This window comes from Eretmochelys imbricata, chromosome 1 (genome assembly GCF_965152235.1).
Source record: "Eretmochelys imbricata isolate rEreImb1 chromosome 1, rEreImb1.hap1, whole genome shotgun sequence".
NCBI lineage: Eukaryota > Metazoa > Chordata > Testudines > Cheloniidae > Eretmochelys > Eretmochelys imbricata.
Window position 1 is genome coordinate 266,627,764 of NC_135572.1, and position 5,483 is coordinate 266,633,246.

Sequence of the window (5,483 nt, forward strand, 5' to 3'; positions counted from 1 at the left end):
ACTCCAAGAAATATTCTCTTAAAAATACTGAACATTTAAACGTATGAATGTTGAACAATTAGAGGAAAGCAGATATTCAAATATACTCACAATACATACAATCTCCTAAATAAATTTACACGTGTAGTCATCATATTACATAATCCAGAACAACTTTAATGACACCTGAAAATGGCACAGTGATATGGGGTTACAGTTAAGTTTTAAAATGCTTGATCAATTGCCTTCACTTTCAGGATACACTAGCATGTTTTATTTTTAAGAAATCACAAAAAATATTTTTCTTCTGCAGTTATAAGGGCCTATCACAGAACAGTGTTGCAACTTTTAACTCTGCTACTGAACAGTTCCATGTTCATGGTAATTTGTAATGCCTTGTAACTCCAAAACAGCCTGATTAATTTATTCATACTTTGCAAAAAGATACAGCATACAGTACCTAGACACTGTAAAAAACAAAACACCCTTAGATTAGATAACAATTGATCAGATAAAATAGATCTAGTTTCTTATATTGGAATCCATTATTTTAGCATCTGAGCACCTCAAGATTAAAAAACAAACAAACATGAGATAATTCACATCTCCCGTCCCAGCAGGGACATGTTATCAAGCTGATTGTGAGCTCTTCAGGGCAAGAAGCATGTATTCATATCTATTTTTAAGTGCCTGGTACAACTCACCCTGAATGCAATTAGGGCCTCTAGGTACTACTCTGTCAAACAATACAAAACAATGCTCTGGAGTTAACATTATGCAGGGAAGGGAGAGATAACAATGTGCCTTATCATGAAACCTGTCTGCAACAACTTAATGATGGAGACTATCATCCCTTCATAAGAAAATGTAATACATACACCACCAATATTAAATCACTCTCAGTTCATTTACTGGTATTTCTAGCATACAAATCAGCTTAATAAAAATCAAGTCATACTGCTGGATGGTAGAAGCTGGCTCAAATCATGTCAATAAATTGTTTATACAAGGGTTTCTGATAAGGCATCTCTTCATTCTGCTAGCTATATAGGGCTGAGTTGCAATCGGAACAGTTATTAATTGGGAACTGCAGGATGAGATAAATTATTAACTCCTCCTTTGGCGAAGGGAAATCAGATAGTACTGGAGTCAAGAAGCTCTCTAAGGTCTGTCTGGATTTGAAATTGTGCTACAGCCCGTTTAACTAGCTGTTTTCAGACACAGCTCTTGCCAAGCAGCTACAATTCTTCAGTGCAGGCTCCTTGCCCTTGCACCTGCACCACTCCTGGGCCCCCACCCAGCCATAATCTGGCCCCAAATCCTAGACCACACCAGACAGAGGATGAGGAATGCAGATCAGAATTCCTGGCTTGCTCTGCCAACAACCCAGTAGTGTTTGAGTCATTAGCAGGCTGATACCTTCGTCCATCCTCCTTCCCTGGCCTGCCAGCGTAGGGGTGAGGAAAGAAACACCAATAAGTTCTGTTGAGAACGCAGGAGGAAAAAAAAAATGCTTTTATGCCCAAACTCTGGTTCCTGCAAAGACAGCTCACTACGGAGCCTTGTCTACACCAGGATTTGGGGGGCAAAACTTTCCCAGTGTTGCTAACATTGGTGCCACTCCATCAATGGGAGCAATGACAGGAGCCCTGGGGTAAACAGGGCATTAGCAGCTATCAGTGTTTTTTAACAGTGTATCATTTAGGTGTGCTCTGAGCAGAAAGGGAGGAAGGAGAAAGAAGGAGAAGAAAAGATGGAAACATTAAATAATGAGAAAAAATTAAGCTAAACTGATACTGAAAAGTGTGAAGGAAGGAATGGATACATTAAGATGGGGTAAACCTTTGCCCTGCACCAAGCCTGAGTAAACAGGGTGAGCAGAAGGAGAACAAATCCCCCTCCTCCTCCACAGCCAGAGAGAAACAGAGCTGTTCTACCCTAGTGTAGCACCCAAGGGAGCAGCAGTTCATACACAGGAGTTTGGTCAGCAGACCCACATATATATGTTGTCGGGGATTCATGCCCCCATCTTCCCTGCAAATCCTCCCTGCTCAATGGAACCCCTCCCCCCACAGCACAGTTCTGTTGTCTTTCCAATGGCATGTGTCCAATAGGTGGAAGGGGGCAGGATTTTCCACTGTACAGCAGAAGAAAAGTGGAGTGAAAGAAGGGAACTGAGGAAGAAAAGAGCAAGGGAAACAGTATGAAAAGGCAAAAAGCGTTAATAAATTTGCTATAAACTCAGATTAAAATGACAGATAACTAATGTATATATTATTGTTATGGCAGGTGTTCACAGGTAGCCCTGTTACCCCCAAGGGTCTCCCAAATTCTTTTCCTTAGCATACAGACAAGCTTTGAGTATTGGAAGAAATGCTTGTGTTAGATTTTGGTTACCCACGTTACCAGGTACACTAGAACTGCACTAGTGGCAGGAGAATTTGCTGTCTGCCTTGGTCTCAGATTAGAGTAAATTCTTGAAGCAGAGTTACTCTCCAGGAACCAGGCCTTTGTGTTGGGCTGAGATTCCTGGAAATTGGATGTGCCCTGTGGGCTGTTTTGTCATCTCATACCAGATCTGATGTATATATGTAAATAAAGCAACTTATGCTTAGAATGCACCAGACTCTGCAATGCTGATTTCTCTTCCACTGGGAAGCTAGACTGCAAGATTCCAGTGTCTGTCACCACTAGGCCAGTGGATCTCACCCAGGCGTCCATGTACCCCTCGGGTACTCAGTGGTCTTCCAGGGGGTACATCAACTAATCTAGATATTTGCCTAGTTCTACAACAGGCTACATAAAAAGCACTAGCAAAGTCAGTACAGACAAAAATTTCATACAGACAATGACTTGTTTATACAGCTTTATTTGCTATACACTGAAATGTAAGTATAATATTTATATTCCAATTGAGTTATTTTATAATTATATGGTAAAAATGAGAAAGTAAGCCATTTTTTCAGTAATAGTGGCTGTGACATTTTTGTATTTTTATGTCTCATTTTGTAAGCAAGTAGTTTTTAAGTGAGGTGAAACTTGGGGGTACGCAAGACAAATCAGACTTGTGAAAGGAGAACAGTAGGCTGGAAAGGTTGAGAACATCTGTACTAGGCAAAGGGGCCACACTCATTTCATAATGGGGACACTGGTGTCAGAAGAAGGGGCAACATTATATAAATAAGACAGTGGCTTTCAAAGTTGTAAGTTCTCTTAATATTTACAGACCACAACTGAATTAAGCAAACATTTAAAACAGATTTGATAGATCAGAGAAAACCTCTTACAATGTCAGTTTCCCCGTTCAGCACTGCTCAGATTTGAAGAGGCAGAGCCCACATGTCAAAAGATGCTTAACAAGCCTAAGTTTGTTCACCTTCGAGCATGTTGCAACATCTGTTTCTCCAGGCTTTTACTCAGGGAGTGGGTTAACTATGTTGAGAGAAGAAGGGTTTACCCTGGGTATGTAATGTTTTTTCTTTGTTGGCACTGGTTCAGCCTAAATTCTTTGTAATAGATTCAGCTGCACCTAGAGCTCTAGGTGGTTGTGTGCCCAAACATCAGAATAATTCCACAAAAATGGAAGGAAGGATGGTCCAACAGTTAGGGCACTAGCCTCGCCCAGCCCTTAGGAGACCTGACTTCAATTTTGTGCTCTGCCACAGACTTCCTGTATGACCTTGAGCAAGTCACATAGCCTCTCTGTGCCTCAGTCCCCTCTCTGTAAAATGGGGATAATGATACTTCCCTACCTCAGAGGGATGTTGAGAGCATGAGTTTGTTAAAGGTTGGGAAGCACTTTGAGATCTACTGATGAAAAACTAGGTATTATTAAATAAGAAGCTCGTATTTTCCAGAAAATGTGTCTAGAGGGGAGCAAAAAAGAAAAGTGAAACAGCTTTGCTGAGAAGAATCCACAATGTTGCTCACAACAGTTTTGACTTTCTCTGCACAATGGTTTTTACAAATCTTAAAAACCCAGTGAACCTGCTTCTGATTTCAGTTCACCAGTTTAGAGGAGTAGCTCTATTGAAGCCAATAGCGTCTAGGCATAAAACCAGTGTATGCAGCAGGAAAATCAAGCCCAATAACTTGAGCTATGTCTCCACTACGTTTTCTTTTCTTTACAATTTCCCACCGAGGCAATTCCACTGGTGGCAGCAAGGGTAGGAGTCTTACCTCAGACCTGCAGCTTTGCCAACTCTCATGATTTTACCACTAGTTTCAATAACTGGTGTTTTTCTTAAAGCCCCGGCTCTTGGAGTCAAGTGATTACATGAGCATCTCAGCTTTCATTTTTTAAAAAGTATGTTTTGACCCTTTGTGGTTTCAGAGAAATCCTTGAAAACATGAAATGAGTGCACGTAAGCGCTCAGAAACAAAGCAAACGAAAAGAGCCCAACATATTATTTTTTGAAAAAAAAAATATTTTTAAACCAATCTCATGATTTTTGGGCCTGACTCGTGATTTTTGAATGCCGGACTAGTGGCACTTTACCCACCAAATCATCTGAACCTGCTCACAGGAGGTCTAGAAAACATGGTAGTCAAAATGTGGGTGGTCACAGGCACCTTGTCTACACTAGAGCACACATGAAATTTTAAGAACCAATGTCTAGGCTACTCAATCCAAGCTTACACCTGAATCATGTGCCAACACACTATGGCTGCCCAGTGTGGATGTGGCTGTTAAAAAAAAGAAGTGGTTTAGGCCAGGTAGGAGCCCAAACTACAGTCCATTATTGAATCCTGTTCTATGAGGGTTTGTTCCCACCCACACTGGCTGCCAAATTGTGTTAGATCTAGAGTCTTGTCTACTACCAAATTCGCAGACAGCTCCAGCTACACTGGGATTCTCTCAAGAGTCACTCCACCCCCTTTCTGACTCCTTTGCAGTGCTGGAGTGGCACAAGGGGTCCTGGTCCATGACTGCTATGAGAATATATATATAAATTAATAATGGATGCAAGAAGCTGACTCTAGGTCTTTGTCTCTTGTGAAGCACCTAGCAGGGGCTCCAGCCCTGCCAAATAAAATAACCACAAACAATGTTATTTACTGACTGTCTTGTTTGCTGGCAAGCAAGCAGGCTGGTGGGATCTTAAAGCATCCTTCATGCCAACCTAAGGCTCTTTCGACACCCACGGCCTCTGCATCTCGCCCATGCGGGTGCAACAAAGGTGAAATGTTTATCAGTTGGACTGAGGTAAGGTGACCATTGAGCAGGACTCAGCTGTGGGGCACAGGCACTTGTGAGCAATACGTTTTGTAGGCCCTACAAAAATAAAACAGGCAGCACCCTTCACTGCCCTGAGCACTGCATTAAAAATACATAACAGCTGGGGTTGCATTGCGCTCTGCACAGCTCGCGTTCCCAGGGGCTCACACTTCTCGTGCCCCCTCCCAGTTGCTCGAGGCGCGTTCCCGAGCCTGGCCTGGCGCGTTCCCGCCGCTCAGGGGCTGCCGCTGCTGCTGCGAAGGAGCGCGCGGCCCCTGCACACTCG